The sequence below is a fragment of the Salvelinus namaycush genome, chromosome 34 (assembly GCF_016432855.1).
Source record: "Salvelinus namaycush isolate Seneca chromosome 34, SaNama_1.0, whole genome shotgun sequence".
Classification (NCBI taxonomy): Eukaryota; Metazoa; Chordata; class Actinopteri; order Salmoniformes; family Salmonidae; genus Salvelinus; species Salvelinus namaycush.
The window spans coordinates 373151-394387 of NC_052340.1; the positions used below are offsets into that span (position 1 = coordinate 373151).

General features: G+C 44.3%; 18 non-coding genes across 18 annotated transcripts; all 18 read right to left on the reverse strand.

The window, feature by feature from the left end:
* Window positions 1-4021: 4021 nt before the first annotated feature.
* On the reverse strand, window positions 4022-4093 carry trnap-ugg. The gene has a single exon. It is a non-coding gene; the product is annotated as a tRNA-Pro (tRNA).
* Window positions 4094-4943: 850 nt separating this feature from the next.
* On the reverse strand, window positions 4944-5015 carry trnap-ugg. The gene has a single exon. It is a non-coding gene; the product is annotated as a tRNA-Pro (tRNA).
* Window positions 5016-5865: 850 nt separating this feature from the next.
* Window positions 5866-5937, reverse strand: trnap-ugg. Its single transcript has one exon. It is a non-coding gene; the product is annotated as a tRNA-Pro (tRNA).
* Window positions 5938-6787: 850 nt separating this feature from the next.
* On the reverse strand, window positions 6788-6859 carry trnap-ugg. Its single transcript has one exon. It is a non-coding gene; the product is annotated as a tRNA-Pro (tRNA).
* An 850-nt stretch (window positions 6860-7709) lies between these two features.
* trnap-ugg lies at window positions 7710-7781 on the reverse strand. Its single transcript has one exon. It is a non-coding gene; the product is annotated as a tRNA-Pro (tRNA).
* Window positions 7782-8631: 850 nt separating this feature from the next.
* trnap-ugg lies at window positions 8632-8703 on the reverse strand. Its single transcript has one exon. It is a non-coding gene; the product is annotated as a tRNA-Pro (tRNA).
* A 1635-nt stretch (window positions 8704-10338) lies between these two features.
* On the reverse strand, window positions 10339-10410 carry trnap-ugg. The gene has a single exon. It is a non-coding gene; the product is annotated as a tRNA-Pro (tRNA).
* An 850-nt stretch (window positions 10411-11260) lies between these two features.
* trnap-ugg lies at window positions 11261-11332 on the reverse strand. The gene has a single exon. It is a non-coding gene; the product is annotated as a tRNA-Pro (tRNA).
* An 850-nt stretch (window positions 11333-12182) lies between these two features.
* trnap-ugg lies at window positions 12183-12254 on the reverse strand. The gene has a single exon. It is a non-coding gene; the product is annotated as a tRNA-Pro (tRNA).
* Window positions 12255-13104: 850 nt separating this feature from the next.
* Window positions 13105-13176, reverse strand: trnap-ugg. The gene has a single exon. It is a non-coding gene; the product is annotated as a tRNA-Pro (tRNA).
* An 850-nt stretch (window positions 13177-14026) lies between these two features.
* trnap-ugg lies at window positions 14027-14098 on the reverse strand. The gene has a single exon. It is a non-coding gene; the product is annotated as a tRNA-Pro (tRNA).
* An 850-nt stretch (window positions 14099-14948) lies between these two features.
* On the reverse strand, window positions 14949-15020 carry trnap-ugg. Its single transcript has one exon. It is a non-coding gene; the product is annotated as a tRNA-Pro (tRNA).
* Window positions 15021-15870: 850 nt separating this feature from the next.
* trnap-ugg lies at window positions 15871-15942 on the reverse strand. The gene has a single exon. It is a non-coding gene; the product is annotated as a tRNA-Pro (tRNA).
* An 850-nt stretch (window positions 15943-16792) lies between these two features.
* On the reverse strand, window positions 16793-16864 carry trnap-ugg. Its single transcript has one exon. It is a non-coding gene; the product is annotated as a tRNA-Pro (tRNA).
* Window positions 16865-17715: 851 nt separating this feature from the next.
* On the reverse strand, window positions 17716-17787 carry trnap-ugg. Its single transcript has one exon. It is a non-coding gene; the product is annotated as a tRNA-Pro (tRNA).
* An 850-nt stretch (window positions 17788-18637) lies between these two features.
* trnap-ugg lies at window positions 18638-18709 on the reverse strand. Its single transcript has one exon. It is a non-coding gene; the product is annotated as a tRNA-Pro (tRNA).
* An 850-nt stretch (window positions 18710-19559) lies between these two features.
* On the reverse strand, window positions 19560-19631 carry trnap-ugg. The gene has a single exon. It is a non-coding gene; the product is annotated as a tRNA-Pro (tRNA).
* An 850-nt stretch (window positions 19632-20481) lies between these two features.
* Window positions 20482-20553, reverse strand: trnap-ugg. The gene has a single exon. It is a non-coding gene; the product is annotated as a tRNA-Pro (tRNA).
* Window positions 20554-21237: the final 684 nt, after the last annotated feature.

The window sequence follows — 21237 nt, forward strand, 5'->3', positions numbered from 1 at the left end:
CATCCCGGTTCTGGAAGGCATTCTGCACCCTTATTGTCTTCGGCCAGCCTGTCCTCTGATTTTCACCCCCATTCTAACGGCCAGTTGGAGCGAGCCAATCAGGACCTGGAGACGGCTCTTCGTTTCCTCGTCTCCGCCAACCCCACCACCTGGAGCCAGCAACTCGTGTGGGTGGAATATGCCCGTAACACCCCTCCCTGCTCGGCTACCAGTCTCTCGCCCTTTGAGTTTTCATTGGGATATCAGCCCCCGCTCTTCCCTGAGCAAGAGGAAGAAGTCAGCATACCCTCTGCCCAGATGTTCATCTGCCACTGTTGCCATACCTGTAAGAGAGCACGGGCCGCTCTTCTGAAGACCACATCCAGGTATCGGCGACAGGCGGATCGCCACCGGACCCCTGCTCCCTGCTATCAGCTCGGGCAGAGGGTATGACTTTACACTCGGGGACCTGCACCTCTGGGTGGAGTCCCGTAAACTTTCCCCCCATTTCATCGACCCTTTCCCCATCTCTAAAATCCTTAGCCCCTCTGCTGCCCATGTTCTGTTGCCCCGCACATCCCACTTTTCATGTGTCTTGGATTAAACCTCTGTCTCACAGCCCTTTGTCTCCTGTTTCTTTCTTTCTGCCTGTCCTGACCCTGAGCCTGCCTGCCGTCCTGTACCTACCTGACTCTGATTTGGATTACGACTCTTTGCCTGCCTTGACTTACCTTTGGCCTGCCCCGTGTACTATAATAAACTCTGAGACTCGTACTATCCGCCTCCTGTGTCTGCATCTGGGTCTTAGCCTGAGCCTTGATAAGTCAATCATTACTTTAAGACATGAAGGTCAGTCAATCTGGAAAATGTCAAATACTTTGAACATTTCATCCAAGTGCAGTAACAAAAACCATCAAGCGCTATGATGAAACTGGCTCTCATGAGGACCGCCACAGGAAAGGAAGACCCAGAGTTACCTCTGCTGCAGAGGATGAGTTCATTAGAGTTACCAGCCTCAGAAATTGCAGCCAAAATAATGTAACAGACACATCTCAACATCAACTGTTCAGAGGAGACTGCGTGAATCAGGCCTTCATGGTAGAATTGCTACAAAGAAACCACTACTAAAGGACACCAAAAAGAAGAAGAACTTGCTTGGGCCAAGAAACACGAGCAATGGACATTAGACCGGTGGAAATCTGTTCTTTGGTCTGATGAGTCCAAACTTGAGATTTGTGGTTTCAACCGTTGTGTCTTTGTGAGATGCAGAGTAGGTGAACAGATGATCTCCACATGTGTGGTTCCCACCATGAAGCATGGAGGAGGAGATGTGATGGTGTGGGGGTGCTTTGCTGGTGACACTGTCTGTGATTTATTTTGAATTCTAGGCACACTTAACGAGCATGGCTACCACAGCATTCTGCAGCGATACGCCATCCCATCTGGTTTGCGCTTAGTGGGACTATCATTTGTTTTTCAACAGGACAATGACCCAACACATCTCCAGGCTGTGTAAGGACTATTTGACCAAGAAGGAGAGTGATGGAGTGCTGTATCAGATGACCTGGCCTCCACAATCACCCGACCTTAACACAATTGAGATGGTTTGGGATGAGTTGGACTGCAGAGTGAAGGAAAAACAACCAACAAGTGCTCTGCATATGTGGGAACTCCTTCAAGACTGTTGAAAAAGCATTCCAGGTGAAACTGGTTGAGAAACTGCCAAGAGTGTGCAAAGCTGTCATCAAGGCAAAGGGTGGCTATATGAGTAGGTGTGTCCAAACTTTTGACTAGTACTGTACATCTTCCCTCCGATCCAGCATTCTACGGTGCTCCCCTCTCATTCTCTCTCCTCCACTTCCCCTCTGACAAATTTGCCGAGCTATGCACTTGGACAAAGGCTTTGGTCATCATCTCTGCCTTTTCCTCATCTGTTACTGCCATATCCCCCCCACTCGTCAACAATGGATAATACCACTCCTTTCTGACCCCTTTCATCCTCTTAATCATCCCCCACACTTTCCCACTGGTGTCACCCTTCCAATGGTGTCACAGAACCGTCGCCAACATGACCTTTTTGTGTGATGGATAGTTCTCACCAGGGCCTGGTGAGTAACACGTGGCGTCCAGCCAATCTGAGAATAGCCCATCCAACTAACCACCTACCTCATCCCCATATTTGTTTTTTGTTTTTTTCTGCTCTTCTGCACACCAGTATTTCTACTTGTACATCCTAATCTGCAAATCTATCACTCCAGTGTTAATTGCTAAATTGTAATTACTTCGCCACTATGGCCTATTTATTGCCTTACCTCCTTACTTCATTTGCTAAATCAGATTTTGGAAGTTATGCGCCCTTTTCAGTACTCTAAATGCCCTGTTCCTACTCCTCACCATTGCCCCACACTCCTCCGTCCACCATGAGACTGCTTTCCTCCTCCCAATGCCTGAAGTCTTAGCTATAGCCTCAGTAGCTGCCCCCACTAAAGATGTTCTCACCTAGTTATTCATACTATCCACATCCCCTCTCATATCCACCCGATCCATCACCTGCTCACTCAGCTCCTGAAGCTGGTCCCACTTTGCCCTTCCGAACATCCACCTGCCTACTCCATCCACTGACACCTCCTCCTTCCTCCGGCCTACTGTGCATACTATAGGGTAATGATTACTCCCTACTGTCGACTCCTCCCATACCTCCCACTCACAGATTCCTGCCATGACACTAAATACCAGAGTGAGTTCCATTAACTAAACAATAACAGAAAATCTCGATATACAATTTTTAAAAAATACGTTTGATTTCACCTTTATTTAATTAACCAGGTAGACCAGTTGAGAACAAGTTCTCATTTACAACTGTGACCTAGCCAAGATAAAGCAAAGCAGTGCGACAAAAACAACAACACAGAGTTACACATGAGATAAACAAACGTATAGTCAATAACACAATAGAAAATCTGTATACAGTGTGTGCAAATGAAGTAAGGAGGTAAGGCAATAAATAGGCCATAGTGGCGAAGTAATTACAATTTAGCAATTAACACTGGAGTGATAGATTTGCAGATTAGGATGTACAAGTAGAAATACTGGTGTGCAGAAGAGCAGAAAAAAACAAAAAACAAATATGGGGATGAGGTAGGTGGTTAGTTGGATGGGCTATTCTCAGATTGGCTGGACGCCACGTGTTACTCTTTAATAACCGCTGATGTCACACCTCTGCATTTTCGGTGAAAGGCGGCAGAGCGAGAGCGATGTTTGTCAAAACATGAGACATCCCGAAAATCAGTTTTCTCATATAAATGTCTGTAGCTTCCGAACGGTTTGACCAACAAAATTGTTTGACCATTCTATGGAAAGGGGAGACTCCTCGTCCTGCACTCCAGGGATGGCAGTTGCCCCTCCAACCAGTTGCCCAAGATCCGCCTGTCTCAGACTGTTAAAGGCTCTACAAAAGGGCTCGTCCGGGATTTGAACCCGGGACCTCTCGGACCCAAAGTACACCGGTACGTGAATAAATGATAAAATCCCCATTGGAATCTGTCAGTTTGAAACTAGAGATTTCACCTTTTTTTTTGCACTGGATGCTTCTCAATCTTCCATAACCGCTGATGTCACACCTCTGCATTTTCGGTGAAAGGCGGCAGAGCGAGAGCGATGTTTGTCAAAACATGAGACATCCCGAAAATCAGTTTTCTCATATAAATGTCTGTAGCTTCCGAACGGTTTGACCAACAAAATTGTTTGACCATTCTATGGAAAGGGGAGACTCTAACAAACACAATGCCGTTCTCGGTTTTGCTCTACGACCCCGACAAGTGTCACAGGACTCGTCTGAAGGTAACCAGTACCGGTTAAAATTACAGATTTTGAATCAAGGAAGAAATGAATAAAAGTTGTGCAATGTTGAAGCCACTTGTGCAAAGCACAAATGATTAGCAGTCCATTGCCTTAATCACTCAGCCACCTCGTCCTGCACTCCAGGGATGGCAGTTGCCCCTCCAACCAGTAGCCAAAGATCCGCCTGTCTCAGACTGTTAAAGGGCTCGTCCGGGATTTGAACCCGGGACCTCTCGCACCCAAAGCGAGAATCATACCCCTAGACCAACGAGCCATTTCATCAAAGACATTTTTTTGCTGTCGCCAGCAATGGCGGTGAGGATATGGATTGACTTGTCGATGGTGCCAGGCCACAGTGAATCACGTGAGTTTTGTTGGTATACTTGTGAGCATAGCTGTCTTCCAAGCAGTTGACCAGGTTTCAGTTCAAATCCTCTGTAATTCATCTGCCGAGTCTTTCAGATTCAATTTTCATTTTCTGTAACAGCAAGAAACAAATGAAGAAGAGCTAAATGAAGATTTTGAAGTTGAAAAAGAAGACATCAAAACGAATTGGAGCTCATTGAATTTGAGCCGATTGACGCACCGGTATGTGAATAAATGATAAAATCCCCATTGGAATCTGTCAGTTTGAAACTAGAGATTTCACCTTTTTTTTTGCACTGGATGCTTCTCAATCTTCCATAACCGCTGATGTCACACCTCTGCATTTTCGGTGAAAGGCGGCAGAGCGAGAGCGATGTTTGTCAAAACATGAGACATCCCGAAAATCAGTTTTCTCATATAAATGTCTGTAGCTTCCGAACGGTTTGACCAACAAAATTGTTTGACCATTCTATGGAAAGGGGAGACTCTAACAAACACAATGCCGTTCTCGGTTTTGCTCTACGACCCCGACAAGTGTCACAGGACTCGTCTGAAGGTAACCAGTACCGGTTAAAATTACAGATTTTGAATCAAGGAAGAAATGAATAAAAGTTGTGCAATGTTGAAGCCACTTGTGCAAAGCACAAATGATTAGCAGTCCATTGCCTTAATCACTCAGCCACCTCGTCCTGCACTCCAGGGATGGCAGTTGCCCCTCCAACCAGTAGCCAAAGATCCGCCTGTCTCAGACTGTTAAAGGGCTCGTCCGGGATTTGAACCCGGGACCTCTCGCACCCAAAGCGAGAATCATACCCCTAGACCAACGAGCCATTTCATCAAAGACATTTTTTTGCTGTCGCCAGCAATGGCGGTGAGGATATGGATTGACTTGTCGATGGTGCCAGGCCACAGTGAATCACGTGAGTTTTGTTGGTATACTTGTGAGCATAGCTGTCTTCCAAGCAGTTGACCAGGTTTCAGTTCAAATCCTCTGTAATTCATCTGCCGAGTCTTTCAGATTCAATTTTCATTTTCTGTAACAGCAAGAAACAAATGAAGAAGAGCTAAATGAAGATTTTGAAGTTGAAAAAGAAGACATCAAAACGAATTGGAGCTCATTGAATTTGAGCCGATTGACGCACCGGTATGTGAATAAATGATAAAATCCCCATTGGAATCTGTCAGTTTGAAACTAGAGATTTCACCTTTTTTTTTGCACTGGATGCTTCTCAATCTTCCATAACCGCTGATGTCACACCTCTGCATTTTCGGTGAAAGGCGGCAGAGCGAGAGCGATGTTTGTCAAAACATGAGACATCCCGAAAATCAGTTTTCTCATATAAATGTCTGTAGCTTCCGAACGGTTTGACCAACAAAATTGTTTGACCATTCTATGGAAAGGGGAGACTCTAACAAACACAATGCCGTTCTCGGTTTTGCTCTACGACCCCGACAAGTGTCACAGGACTCGTCTGAAGGTAACCAGTACCGGTTAAAATTACAGATTTTGAATCAAGGAAGAAATGAATAAAAGTTGTGCAATGTTGAAGCCACTTGTGCAAAGCACAAATGATTAGCAGTCCATTGCCTTAATCACTCAGCCACCTCGTCCTGCACTCCAGGGATGGCAGTTGCCCCTCCAACCAGTAGCCAAAGATCCGCCTGTCTCAGACTGTTAAAGGGCTCGTCCGGGATTTGAACCCGGGACCTCTCGCACCCAAAGCGAGAATCATACCCCTAGACCAACGAGCCATTTCATCAAAGACATTTTTTTGCTGTCGCCAGCAATGGCGGTGAGGATATGGATTGACTTGTCGATGGTGCCAGGCCACAGTGAATCACGTGAGTTTTGTTGGTATACTTGTGAGCATAGCTGTCTTCCAAGCAGTTGACCAGGTTTCAGTTCAAATCCTCTGTAATTCATCTGCCGAGTCTTTCAGATTCAATTTTCATTTTCTGTAACAGCAAGAAACAAATGAAGAAGAGCTAAATGAAGATTTTGAAGTTGAAAAAGAAGACATCAAAACGAATTGGAGCTCATTGAATTTGAGCCGATTGACGCACCGGTATGTGAATAAATGATAAAATCCCCATTGGAATCTGTCAGTTTGAAACTAGAGATTTCACCTTTTTTTTTGCACTGGATGCTTCTCAATCTTCCATAACCGCTGATGTCACACCTCTGCATTTTCGGTGAAAGGCGGCAGAGCGAGAGCGATGTTTGTCAAAACATGAGACATCCCGAAAATCAGTTTTCTCATATAAATGTCTGTAGCTTCCGAACGGTTTGACCAACAAAATTGTTTGACCATTCTATGGAAAGGGGAGACTCTAACAAACACAATGCCGTTCTCGGTTTTGCTCTACGACCCCGACAAGTGTCACAGGACTCGTCTGAAGGTAACCAGTACCGGTTAAAATTACAGATTTTGAATCAAGGAAGAAATGAATAAAAGTTGTGCAATGTTGAAGCCACTTGTGCAAAGCACAAATGATTAGCAGTCCATTGCCTTAATCACTCAGCCACCTCGTCCTGCACTCCAGGGATGGCAGTTGCCCCTCCAACCAGTAGCCAAAGATCCGCCTGTCTCAGACTGTTAAAGGGCTCGTCCGGGATTTGAACCCGGGACCTCTCGCACCCAAAGCGAGAATCATACCCCTAGACCAACGAGCCATTTCATCAAAGACATTTTTTTGCTGTCGCCAGCAATGGCGGTGAGGATATGGATTGACTTGTCGATGGTGCCAGGCCACAGTGAATCACGTGAGTTTTGTTGGTATACTTGTGAGCATAGCTGTCTTCCAAGCAGTTGACCAGGTTTCAGTTCAAATCCTCTGTAATTCATCTGCCGAGTCTTTCAGATTCAATTTTCATTTTCTGTAACAGCAAGAAACAAATGAAGAAGAGCTAAATGAAGATTTTGAAGTTGAAAAAGAAGACATCAAAACGAATTGGAGCTCATTGAATTTGAGCCGATTGACGCACCGGTATGTGAATAAATGATAAAATCCCCATTGGAATCTGTCAGTTTGAAACTAGAGATTTCACCTTTTTTTTTGCACTGGATGCTTCTCAATCTTCCATAACCGCTGATGTCACACCTCTGCATTTTCGGTGAAAGGCGGCAGAGCGAGAGCGATGTTTGTCAAAACATGAGACATCCCGAAAATCAGTTTTCTCATATAAATGTCTGTAGCTTCCGAACGGTTTGACCAACAAAATTGTTTGACCATTCTATGGAAAGGGGAGACTCTAACAAACACAATGCCGTTCTCGGTTTTGCTCTACGACCCCGACAAGTGTCACAGGACTCGTCTGAAGGTAACCAGTACCGGTTAAAATTACAGATTTTGAATCAAGGAAGAAATGAATAAAAGTTGTGCAATGTTGAAGCCACTTGTGCAAAGCACAAATGATTAGCAGTCCATTGCCTTAATCACTCAGCCACCTCGTCCTGCACTCCAGGGATGGCAGTTGCCCCTCCAACCAGTAGCCAAAGATCCGCCTGTCTCAGACTGTTAAAGGGCTCGTCCGGGATTTGAACCCGGGACCTCTCGCACCCAAAGCGAGAATCATACCCCTAGACCAACGAGCCATTTCATCAAAGACATTTTTTTGCTGTCGCCAGCAATGGCGGTGAGGATATGGATTGACTTGTCGATGGTGCCAGGCCACAGTGAATCACGTGAGTTTTGTTGGTATACTTGTGAGCATAGCTGTCTTCCAAGCAGTTGACCAGGTTTCAGTTCAAATCCTCTGTAATTCATCTGCCGAGTCTTTCAGATTCAATTTTCATTTTCTGTAACAGCAAGAAACAAATGAAGAAGAGCTAAATGAAGATTTTGAAGTTGAAAAAGAAGACATCAAAACGAATTGGAGCTCATTGAATTTGAGCCGATTGACGCACCGGTATGTGAATAAATGATAAAATCCCCATTGGAATCTGTCAGTTTGAAACTAGAGATTTCACCTTTTTTTTTGCACTGGATGCTTCTCAATCTTCCATAACCGCTGATGTCACACCTCTGCATTTTCGGTGAAAGGCGGCAGAGCGAGAGCGATGTTTGTCAAAACATGAGACATCCCGAAAATCAGTTTTCTCATATAAATGTCTGTAGCTTCCGAACGGTTTGACCAACAAAATTGTTTGACCATTCTATGGAAAGGGGAGACTCTAACAAACACAATGCCGTTCTCGGTTTTGCTCTACGACCCCGACAAGTGTCACAGGACTCGTCTGAAGGTAACCAGTACCGGTTAAAATTACAGATTTTGAATCAAGGAAGAAATGAATAAAAGTTGTGCAATGTTGAAGCCACTTGTGCAAAGCACAAATGATTAGCAGTCCATTGCCTTAATCACTCAGCCACCTCGTCCTGCACTCCAGGGATGGCAGTTGCCCCTCCAACCAGTAGCCAAAGATCCGCCTGTCTCAGACTGTTAAAGGGCTCGTCCGGGATTTGAACCCGGGACCTCTCGCACCCAAAGCGAGAATCATACCCCTAGACCAACGAGCCATTTCATCAAAGACATTTTTTTGCTGTCGCCAGCAATGGCGGTGAGGATATGGATTGACTTGTCGATGGTGCCAGGCCACAGTGAATCACGTGAGTTTTGTTGGTATACTTGTGAGCATAGCTGTCTTCCAAGCAGTTGACCAGGTTTCAGTTCAAATCCTCTGTAATTCATCTGCCGAGTCTTTCAGATTCAATTTTCATTTTCTGTAACAGCAAGAAACAAATGAAGAAGAGCTAAATGAAGATTTTGAAGTTGAAAAAGAAGACATCAAAACGAATTGGAGCTCATTGAATTTGAGCCGATTGACGCACCGGTATGTGAATAAATGATAAAATCCCCATTGGAATCTGTCAGTTTGAAACTAGAGATTTCACCTTTTTTTTTGCACTGGATGCTTCTCAATCTTCCATAACCGCTGATGTCACACCTCTGCATTTTCGGTGAAAGGCGGCAGAGCGAGAGCGATGTTTGTCAAAACATGAGACATCCCGAAAATCAGTTTTCTCATATAAATGTCTGTAGCTTCCGAACGGTTTGACCAACAAAATTGTTTGACCATTCTATGGAAAGGGGAGACTCCTCGTCCTGCACTCCAGGGATGGCAGTTGCCCCTCCAACCAGTTGCCCAAGATCCGCCTGTCTCAGACTGTTAAAGGCTCTACAAAAGGGCTCGTCCGGGATTTGAACCCGGGACCTCTCGGACCCAAAGTACACCGGTACGTGAATAAATGATAAAATCCCCATTGGAATCTGTCAGTTTGAAACTAGAGATTTCACCTTTTTTTTGCACTGGATGCTTCTCAATCTTCCATAACCGCTGATGTCACACCTCTGCATTTTCGGTGAAAGGCGGCAGAGCGAGAGCGATGTTTGTCAAAACATGAGACATCCCGAAAAGCAGTTTTCTCATATAAATGTCTGTAGCTTCCGAACGGTTTGACCAACAAAATTGTTTGACCATTCTATGGAAAGGGGAGACTCCTCGTCCTGCACTCCAGGGATGGCAGTTGCCCCTCCAACAGTTGCAAGATTTTGAAGTTGAAAAAGAAGACATCAAAACGAATTGGAGCTCATTGAATTTGAGCCGATTGACGCACCGGTACGTGAATAAATGATAAAATCCCCATTGGAATCTGTCAGTTTGAAACTAGAGATTTCACCTTTTTTTTGCACTGGATGCTTCTCAATCTTCCATAACCGCTGATGTCACACCTCTGCATTTTCGGTGAAGGCGGGCCAGAGCGAGAGCGATGTTTGTCAAAACATGAGACATCCCGAAAATCAGTTTTTCTCATATAATGTCTGTAGCTTCCGAACGGTTTGACCAACAAAATTGTTTGACCATTCTATGGAAGGGGAGACTCTAACAAACACAATGCCGTTCTCGTTTTTGCTCTACGACCCCGACAAGTGTCACAGGACTCGTCTGAAGGTAACCAGTACCGGTTAAAATTACAGATTTTGAATCAAGGAAGAAATGAATAAAAGTTGTGCAATGTTGAAGCCACTTGTGCAAAGCACAAATGATTAGCAGTCCATTGCCTTAATCACTCAGCCACCTCGTCCTGCACTCCAGGGATGGCAGTTGCCCCTCCAACCAGTAGCCAAAGATCCGCCTGTCTCAGACTGTTAAAGGGCTCGTCCGGGATTTGAACCCGGGACCTCTCGCACCCAAAGCGAGAATCATACCCCTAGACCAACGAGCCATTTCATCAAAGACATTTTTTTGCTGTCGCCAGCAATGGCGGTGAGGATATGGATTGACTTGTCGATGGTGCCAGGCCACAGTGAATCACGTGAGTTTTGTTGGTATACTTGTGAGCATAGCTGTCTTCCAAGCAGTTGACCAGGTTTCAGTTCAAATCCTCTGTAATTCATCTGCCGAGTCTTTCAGATTCAATTTTCATTTTCTGTAACAGCAAGAAACAAATGAAGAAGAGCTAAATGAAGATTTTGAAGTTGAAAAAGAAGACATCAAAACGAATTGGAGCTCATTGAATTTGAGCCGATTGACGCACCGGTATGTGAATAAATGATAAAATCCCCATTGGAATCTGTCAGTTTGAAACTAGAGATTTCACCTTTTTTTTTGCACTGGATGCTTCTCAATCTTCCATAACCGCTGATGTCACACCTCTGCATTTTCGGTGAAAGGCGGCAGAGCGAGAGCGATGTTTGTCAAAACATGAGACATCCCGAAAATCAGTTTTCTCATATAAATGTCTGTAGCTTCCGAACGGTTTGACCAACAAAATTGTTTGACCATTCTATGGAAAGGGGAGACTCTAACAAACACAATGCCGTTCTCGGTTTTGCTCTACGACCCCGACAAGTGTCACAGGACTCGTCTGAAGGTAACCAGTACCGGTTAAAATTACAGATTTTGAATCAAGGAAGAAATGAATAAAAGTTGTGCAATGTTGAAGCCACTTGTGCAAAGCACAAATGATTAGCAGTCCATTGCCTTAATCACTCAGCCACCTCGTCCTGCACTCCAGGGATGGCAGTTGCCCCTCCAACCAGTAGCCAAAGATCCGCCTGTCTCAGACTGTTAAAGGGCTCGTCCGGGATTTGAACCCGGGACCTCTCGCACCCAAAGCGAGAATCATACCCCTAGACCAACGAGCCATTTCATCAAAGACATTTTTTTGCTGTCGCCAGCAATGGCGGTGAGGATATGGATTGACTTGTCGATGGTGCCAGGCCACAGTGAATCACGTGAGTTTTGTTGGTATACTTGTGAGCATAGCTGTCTTCCAAGCAGTTGACCAGGTTTCAGTTCAAATCCTCTGTAATTCATCTGCCGAGTCTTTCAGATTCAATTTTCATTTTCTGTAACAGCAAGAAACAAATGAAGAAGAGCTAAATGAAGATTTTGAAGTTGAAAAAGAAGACATCAAAACGAATTGGAGCTCATTGAATTTGAGCCGATTGACGCACCGGTATGTGAATAAATGATAAAATCCCCATTGGAATCTGTCAGTTTGAAACTAGAGATTTCACCTTTTTTTTTGCACTGGATGCTTCTCAATCTTCCATAACCGCTGATGTCACACCTCTGCATTTTCGGTGAAAGGCGGCAGAGCGAGAGCGATGTTTGTCAAAACATGAGACATCCCGAAAATCAGTTTTCTCATATAAATGTCTGTAGCTTCCGAACGGTTTGACCAACAAAATTGTTTGACCATTCTATGGAAAGGGGAGACTCTAACAAACACAATGCCGTTCTCGGTTTTGCTCTACGACCCCGACAAGTGTCACAGGACTCGTCTGAAGGTAACCAGTACCGGTTAAAATTACAGATTTTGAATCAAGGAAGAAATGAATAAAAGTTGTGCAATGTTGAAGCCACTTGTGCAAAGCACAAATGATTAGCAGTCCATTGCCTTAATCACTCAGCCACCTCGTCCTGCACTCCAGGGATGGCAGTTGCCCCTCCAACCAGTAGCCAAAGATCCGCCTGTCTCAGACTGTTAAAGGGCTCGTCCGGGATTTGAACCCGGGACCTCTCGCACCCAAAGCGAGAATCATACCCCTAGACCAACGAGCCATTTCATCAAAGACATTTTTTTGCTGTCGCCAGCAATGGCGGTGAGGATATGGATTGACTTGTCGATGGTGCCAGGCCACAGTGAATCACGTGAGTTTTGTTGGTATACTTGTGAGCATAGCTGTCTTCCAAGCAGTTGACCAGGTTTCAGTTCAAATCCTCTGTAATTCATCTGCCGAGTCTTTCAGATTCAATTTTCATTTTCTGTAACAGCAAGAAACAAATGAAGAAGAGCTAAATGAAGATTTTGAAGTTGAAAAAGAAGACATCAAAACGAATTGGAGCTCATTGAATTTGAGCCGATTGACGCACCGGTATGTGAATAAATGATAAAATCCCCATTGGAATCTGTCAGTTTGAAACTAGAGATTTCACCTTTTTTTTTGCACTGGATGCTTCTCAATCTTCCATAACCGCTGATGTCACACCTCTGCATTTTCGGTGAAAGGCGGCAGAGCGAGAGCGATGTTTGTCAAAACATGAGACATCCCGAAAATCAGTTTTCTCATATAAATGTCTGTAGCTTCCGAACGGTTTGACCAACAAAATTGTTTGACCATTCTATGGAAAGGGGAGACTCTAACAAACACAATGCCGTTCTCGGTTTTGCTCTACGACCCCGACAAGTGTCACAGGACTCGTCTGAAGGTAACCAGTACCGGTTAAAATTACAGATTTTGAATCAAGGAAGAAATGAATAAAAGTTGTGCAATGTTGAAGCCACTTGTGCAAAGCACAAATGATTAGCAGTCCATTGCCTTAATCACTCAGCCACCTCGTCCTGCACTCCAGGGATGGCAGTTGCCCCTCCAACCAGTAGCCAAAGATCCGCCTGTCTCAGACTGTTAAAGGGCTCGTCCAGGATTTGAACCCGGGACCTCTCGCACCCAAAGCGAGAATCATACCCCTAGACCAACGAGCCATTTCATCAAAGACATTTTTTTGCTGTCGCCAGCAATGGCGGTGAGGATATGGATTGACTTGTCGATGGTGCCAGGCCACAGTGAATCACGTGAGTTTTGTTGGTATACTTGTGAGCATAGCTGTCTTCCAAGCAGTTGACCAGGTTTCAGTTCAAATCCTCTGTAATTCATCTGCCGAGTCTTTCAGATTCAATTTTCATTTTCTGTAACAGCAAGAAACAAATGAAGAAGAGCTAAATGAAGATTTTGAAGTTGAAAAAGAAGACATCAAAACGAATTGGAGCTCATTGAATTTGAGCCGATTGACGCACCGGTATGTGAATAAATGATAAAATCCCCATTGGAATCTGTCAGTTTGAAACTAGAGATTTCACCTTTTTTTTTGCACTGGATGCTTCTCAATCTTCCATAACCGCTGATGTCACACCTCTGCATTTTCGGTGAAAGGCGGCAGAGCGAGAGCGATGTTTGTCAAAACATGAGACATCCCGAAAATCAGTTTTCTCATATAAATGTCTGTAGCTTCCGAACGGTTTGACCAACAAAATTGTTTGACCATTCTATGGAAAGGGGAGACTCTAACAAACACAATGCCGTTCTCGGTTTTGCTCTACGACCCCGACAAGTGTCACAGGACTCGTCTGAAGGTAACCAGTACCGGTTAAAATTACAGATTTTGAATCAAGGAAGAAATGAATAAAAGTTGTGCAATGTTGAAGCCACTTGTGCAAAGCACAAATGATTAGCAGTCCATTGCCTTAATCACTCAGCCACCTCGTCCTGCACTCCAGGGATGGCAGTTGCCCCTCCAACCAGTAGCCAAAGATCCGCCTGTCTCAGACTGTTAAAGGGCTCGTCCAGGATTTGAACCCGGGACCTCTCGCACCCAAAGCGAGAATCATACCCCTAGACCAACGAGCCATTTCATCAAAGACATTTTTTTGCTGTCGCCAGCAATGGCGGTGAGGATATGGATTGACTTGTCGATGGTGCCAGGCCACAGTGAATCACGTGAGTTTTGTTGGTATACTTGTGAGCATAGCTGTCTTCCAAGCAGTTGACCAGGTTTCAGTTCAAATCCTCTGTAATTCATCTGCCGAGTCTTTCAGATTCAATTTTCATTTTCTGTAACAGCAAGAAACAAATGAAGAAGAGCTAAATGAAGATTTTGAAGTTGAAAAAGAAGACATCAAAACGAATTGGAGCTCATTGAATTTGAGCCGATTGACGCACCGGTATGTGAATAAATGATAAAATCCCCATTGGAATCTGTCAGTTTGAAACTAGAGATTTCACCTTTTTTTTTGCACTGGATGCTTCTCAATCTTCCATAACCGCTGATGTCACACCTCTGCATTTTCGGTGAAAGGCGGCAGAGCGAGAGCGATGTTTGTCAAAACATGAGACATCCCGAAAATCAGTTTTCTCATATAAATGTCTGTAGCTTCCGAACGGTTTGACCAACAAAATTGTTTGACCATTCTATGGAAAGGGGAGACTCTAACAAACACAATGCCGTTCTCGGTTTTGCTCTACGACCCCGACAAGTGTCACAGGACTCGTCTGAAGGTAACCAGTACCGGTTAAAATTACAGATTTTGAATCAAGGAAGAAATGAATAAAAGTTGTGCAATGTTGAAGCCACTTGTGCAAAGCACAAATGATTAGCAGTCCATTGCCTTAATCACTCAGCCACCTCGTCCTGCACTCCAGGGATGGCAGTTGCCCCTCCAACCAGTAGCCAAAGATCCGCCTGTCTCAGACTGTTAAAGGGCTCGTCCAGGATTTGAACCCGGGACCTCTCGCACCCAAAGCGAGAATCATACCCCTAGACCAACGAGCCATTTCATCAAAGACATTTTTTTGCTGTCGCCAGCAATGGCGGTGAGGATATGGATTGACTTGTCGATGGTGCCAGGCCACAGTGAATCACGTGAGTTTTGTTGGTATACTTGTGAGCATAGCTGTCTTCCAAGCAGTTGACCAGGTTTCAGTTCAAATCCTCTGTAATTCATCTGCCGAGTCTTTCAGATTCAATTTTCATTTTCTGTAACAGCAAGAAACAAATGAAGAAGAGCTAAATGAAGATTTTGAAGTTGAAAAAGAAGACATCAAAACGAATTGGAGCTCATTGAATTTGAGCCGATTGACGCACCGGTATGTGAATAAATGATAAAATCCCCATTGGAATCTGTCAGTTTGAAACTAGAGATTTCACCTTTTTTTTTGCACTGGATGCTTCTCAATCTTCCATAACCGCTGATGTCACACCTCTGCATTTTCGGTGAAAGGCGGCAGAGCGAGAGCGATGTTTGTCAAAACATGAGACATCCCGAAAATCAGTTTTCTCATATAAATGTCTGTAGCTTCCGAACGGTTTGACCAACAAAATTGTTTGACCATTCTATGGAAAGGGGAGACTCTAACAAACACAATGCCGTTCTCGGTTTTGCTCTACGACCCCGACAAGTGTCACAGGACTCGTCTGAAGGTAACCAGTACCGGTTAAAATTACAGATTTTGAATCAAGGAAGAAATGAATAAAAGTTGTGCAATGTTGAAGCCACTTGTGCAAAGCACAAATGATTAGCAGTCCATTGCCTTAATCACTCAGCCACCTCGTCCTGCACTCCAGGGATGGCAGTTGCCCCTCCAACCAGTAGCCAAAGATCCGCCTGTCTCAGACTGTTAAAGGGCTCGTCCAGGATTTGAACCCGGGACCTCTCGCACCCAAAGCGAGAATCATACCCCTAGACCAACGAGCCATTTCATCAAAGACATTTTTTTGCTGTCGCCAGCAATGGCGGTGAGGATATGGATTGACTTGTCGATGGTGCCAGGCCACAGTGAATCACGTGAGTTTTGTTGGTATACTTGTGAGCATAGCTGTCTTCCAAGCAGTTGACCAGGTTTCAGTTCAAATCCTCTGTAATTCATCTGCCGAGTCTTTCAGATTCAATTTTCATTTTCTGTAACAGCAAGAAACAAATGAAGAAGAGCTAAATGAAGATTTTGAAGTTGAAAAAGAAGACATCAAAACGAATTGGAGCTCATTGAATTTGAGCCGATTGACGCACCGGTATGTGAATAAATGATAAAATCCCCATTGGAATCTGTCAGTTTGAAACTAGAGATTTCACCTTTTTTTTTGCACTGGATGCTTCTCAATCTTCCATAACCGCTGATGTCACACCTCTGCATTTTCGGTGAAAGGCGGCAGAGCGAGAGCGATGTTTGTCAAAACATGAGACATCCCGAAAATCAGTTTTCTCATATAAATGTCTGTAGCTTCCGAACGGTTTGACCAACAAAATTGTTTGACCATTCTATGGAAAGGGGAGACTCTAACAAACACAATGCCGTTCTCGGTTTTGCTCTACGACCCCGACAAGTGTCACAGGACTCGTCTGAAGGTAACCAGTACCGGTTAAAATTACAGATTTTGAATCAAGGAAGAAATGAATAAAAGTTGTGCAATGTTGAAGCCACTTGTGCAAAGCACAAATGATTAGCAGTCCATTGCCTTAATCACTCAGCCACCTCGTCCTGCACTCCAGGGATGGCAGTTGCCCCTCCAACCAGTAGCCAAAGATCCGCCTGTCTCAGACTGTTAAAGGGCTCGTCCGGGATTTGAACCCGGGACCTCTCGCACCCAAAGCGAGAATCATACCCCTAGACCAACGAGCCATTTCATCAAAGACATTTTTTTGCTGTCGCCAGCAATGGCGGTGAGGATATGGATTGACTTGTCGATGGTGCCAGGCCACAGTGAATCACGTGAGTTTTGTTGGTATACTTGTGAGCATAGCTGTCTTCCAAGCAGTTGACCAGGTTTCAGTTCAAATCCTCTGTAATTCATCTGCCGAGTCTTTCAGATTCAATTTTCATTTTCTGTAACAGCAAGAAACAAATGAAGAAGAGCTAAATGAAGATTTTGAAGTTGAAAAAGAAGACATCAAAACGAATTGGAGCTCATTGAATTTGAGCCGATTGACGCACCGGTATGTGAATAAATGATAAAATCCCCATTGGAATCTGTCAGTTTGAAACTAGAGATTTCACCTTTTTTTTTGCACTGGATGCTTCTCAATCTTCCATAACCGCTGATGTCACACCTCTGCATTTTCGGGTGAAAGGCGGCAGAGCGAGAGCGATGTTTGTCAAAACATGAGACATCCCGAAAATCAGTTTTCTCATATAAATGTCTGTAGCTTCCGAACGGTTTGACCAACAAAATTGTTTGACCATTCTATGGAAAGGGGAGACTCTAACAAACACAATGCCGTTCTCGGTTTTGCTCTACGACCCCGACAAGTGTCACAGGACTCGTCTGAAGGTAACCAGTACCGGTTAAAATTACAGATTTTGAATCAAGGAAGAAATGAATAAAAGTTGTGCAATGTTGAAGCCACTTGTGCAAAGCACAAATGATTAGCAGTCCATTGCCTTAATCACTCAGCCACCTCGTCCTGCACTCCAGGGATGGCAGTTGCCCCTCCAACCAGTAGCCAAAGATCCGCCTGTCTCAGACTGTTAAAGGGCTCGTCCAGGATTTGAACCCGGGACCTCTCGCACCCAAAGCGAGAATCATACCCCTAGACCAACGAGCCATTTCATCGAAGACATTTTTTTGCTGTCGCCAGCAATGGCGGTGAGGATATGGATTGACTTGTCGATGGTGCCAGGCCACAGTGAATCACGTGAGTTTTGTTGGTATACTTGTGAGCATAGCTGTCTTCCAAGCAGTTGACCAGGTTTCAGTTCAAATCCTCTGTAATTCATCTGCCGAGTCTTTCAGATTCAATTTTCATTTTCTGTAACAGCAAGAAACAAATGAAGAAGAGCTAAATGAAGATTTTGAAGTTGAAAAAGAAGACATCAAAACGAATTGGAGCTCATTGAATTTGAGCCGATTGACGCACCGGTATGTGAATAAATGATAAAATCCCCATTGGAATCTGTCAGTTTGAAACTAGAGATTTCACCTTTTTTTTTGCACTGGATGCTTCTCAATCTTCCATAACCGCTGATGTCACACCTCTGCATTTTCAGTGAAAGGCGGCAGAGCGAGAGCGATGTTTGTCAAAACATGAGACATCCCGAAAATCAGTTTTCTCATATAAATGTCTGTAGCTTCCGAACGGTTTGACCAACAAAATTGTTTGACCATTCTATGGAAAGGGGAGACTCTAACAAACACAATGCCGTCTTCGGTTTTGCTCTACGACCCCGACAAGTGTCACAGGACTCGTCTGAAGGTAACCAGTACCGGTTAAAATTACAGATTTTGAATCAAGGAAGAAATTAATAAAAGTTGTGCAATGTTGAAGCCACTTGTGCAAAGCACAAATGATTAGCAGTCCATTGCCTTAATCACTCAGCCACCTCGTCCTGCACTCCAGGGATGGCAGTTGCCCCTCCAACCAGTAGCCAAAGATCCGCCTGTCTCAGACTGTTAAAGGGCTCGTCCAGGATTTGAACCCGGGACCTCTCGCACCCAAAGCGAGAATCATACCCCTAGACCAACGAGCCATTTCATCGAAGACATTTTTTTGCTGTCGCCAGCAATGGCGGTGAGGATATGGATTGACTTGTCGATGGTGCCAGGCCACAGTGAATCACGTGAGTTTTGTTGGTATACTTGTGAGCATAGCTGTCTTCCAAGCAGTTGACCAGGTTTCAGTTCAAATCCTCTGTAATTCATCTGCCGAGTCTTTCAGATTCAATTTTCATTTTCTGTAAGAGCAAGAAACAAATGAAGAAGAGCTAAATGAAGATTTTGAAGTTGAAAAAGAAGACATCAAAACGAATTGGAGCTCATTGAATTTGAGCCGATTGACGCACCGGTATGTGAATAAATGATAAAATCCCCATTGGAATCTGTCAGTTTGAAACTAGAGATTTCACCTTTTTTTTTGCACTGGATGCTTCTCAATCTTCCATAACCGCTGATGTCACACCTCTGCATTTTCAGTGAAAGGCGGCAGAGCGAGAGCGATGTTTGTCAAAACATGAGACATCCCGAAAATCAGTTTTCTCATATAAATGTCTGTAGCTTCCGAACGGTTTGACCAACAAAATTGTTTGACCATTCTATGGAAAGGGGAGACTCTAACAAACACAATGCCGTCTTCGGTTTTGCTCTACGACCCCGACAAGTGTCACAGGACTCGTCTGAAGGTAACCAGTACCGGTTAAAATTACAGATTTTGAATCAAGGAAGAAATTAATAAAAGTTGTGCAATGTTGAAGCCACTTGTGCAAAGCACAAATGATTAGCAGTCCATTGCCTTAATCACTCAGCCACCTCGTCCTGCACTCCAGGGATGGCAGTTGCCCCTCCAACCAGTAGCCAAAGATCCGCCTGTCTCAGACTGTTAAAGGGCTCGTCCAGGATTTGAACCCGGGACCTCTCGCACCCAAAGCGAGAATCATACCCCTAGACCAACGAGCCATTTCATCGAAGACATTTTTTTGCTGTCGCCAGCAATGGCGGTGAGGATATGGATTGACTTGTCGATGGTGCCAGGCCACAGTGAATCACGTGAGTTTTGTTGGTATACTTGTGAGCATAGCTGTCTTCCAAGCAGTTGACCAGGTTTCAGTTCAAATCCTCTGTAATTCATCTGCCGAGTCTTTCAGATTCAATTTTCATTTTCTGTAAGAGCAAGAAACAAATGAAGAAGAGCTAAATGAAGATTTTGAAGTTGAAAAAGAAGACATCAAAACGAATTGGAGCTCATTGAATTTGAGCCGATTGACGCACCGGTATGTGAATAAATGATAAAATCCCCATTGGAATCTGTCAGTTTGAAACTAGAGATTTCACCTTTTTTTTTGCACTGGATGCTTCTCAATCTTCCATAACCGCTGATGTCACACCTCTGCATTTTCAGTGAAAGGCGGCAGAGCGAGAGCGATGTTTGTCAAAACATGAGACATCCCGAAAATCAGTTTTCTCATATAAATGTCTGTAGCTTCCGAACGGTTTGACCAACAAAATTGTTTGACCATTCTATGGAAAGGGGAGACTCTAACAAACACAATGCCGTCTTCGGTTTTGCTCTACGACCCCGACAAGTGTCACAGGACTCGTCTGAAGGTAACCAGTACCGGTTAAAATTACAGATTTTGAATCAAGGAAGAAATGAATAAAAGTTGTGCAATGTTGAAGCCACTTGTGCAAAGCACAAATGATTAGCAGTCCATTGCCTTAATCACTCAGCCACCTCGTCCTGCACTCCAGGGATGGCAGTTGCCCCTCCAACCAGTAGCCAAAGATCCGCCTGTCTCAGACTGTTAAAGGGCTCGTCCAGGATTTGAACCCGGGACCTCTCGCACCCAAAGCGAGAATCATACCCCTAGACCAACGAGCCATTTCATCGAAGACATTTTTTTGCTGTCGCCAGCAATGGCGGTGAGGATATGGATTGACTTGTCGATGGTGCCAGGCCACAGTGAATCACGTGAGTTTTGTTGGTATACTTGTGAGCATAGCTGTCTTCCAAGCAGTTGACCAGGTTTCAGTTCAAATCCTCTGTAATTCATCTGCCGAGTCTTTCAGATTCAATTTTCATTTTCTGTAACAGCAAGAAACAAATGAAGAAGAGCTAAATGAAGATTTTGAAGTTGAAAAAGAAGACATCAAAACGAATTGGAGCTCATTGAATTTGAGCCGATTGACGCACCGGTATGTGAATAAATGATAAAATCCCCATTGGAATCTGTCAGTTTGAAACTAGAGATTTCACCTTTTTTTTTGCACTGGATGCTTCTCAATCTTCCATAACCGCTGATGTCACACCTCTGCATTTTCGGTGAAAGGCGGCAGAGCGAGAGCGATGTTTGTCAAAACATGAGACATCCCGAAAATCAGTTTTCTCATATAAATGTCTGTAGCTTCCGAACGGTTTGACCAACAAAATTGTTTGACCATTCTATGGAAAGGGGAGACTCTAACAAACACAATGCCGTTCTCGGTTTTGCTCTACGACCCCGACAAGTGTCACAGGACTCGTCTGAAGGTAACCAGTACCGGTTAAAATTACAGATTTTGAATC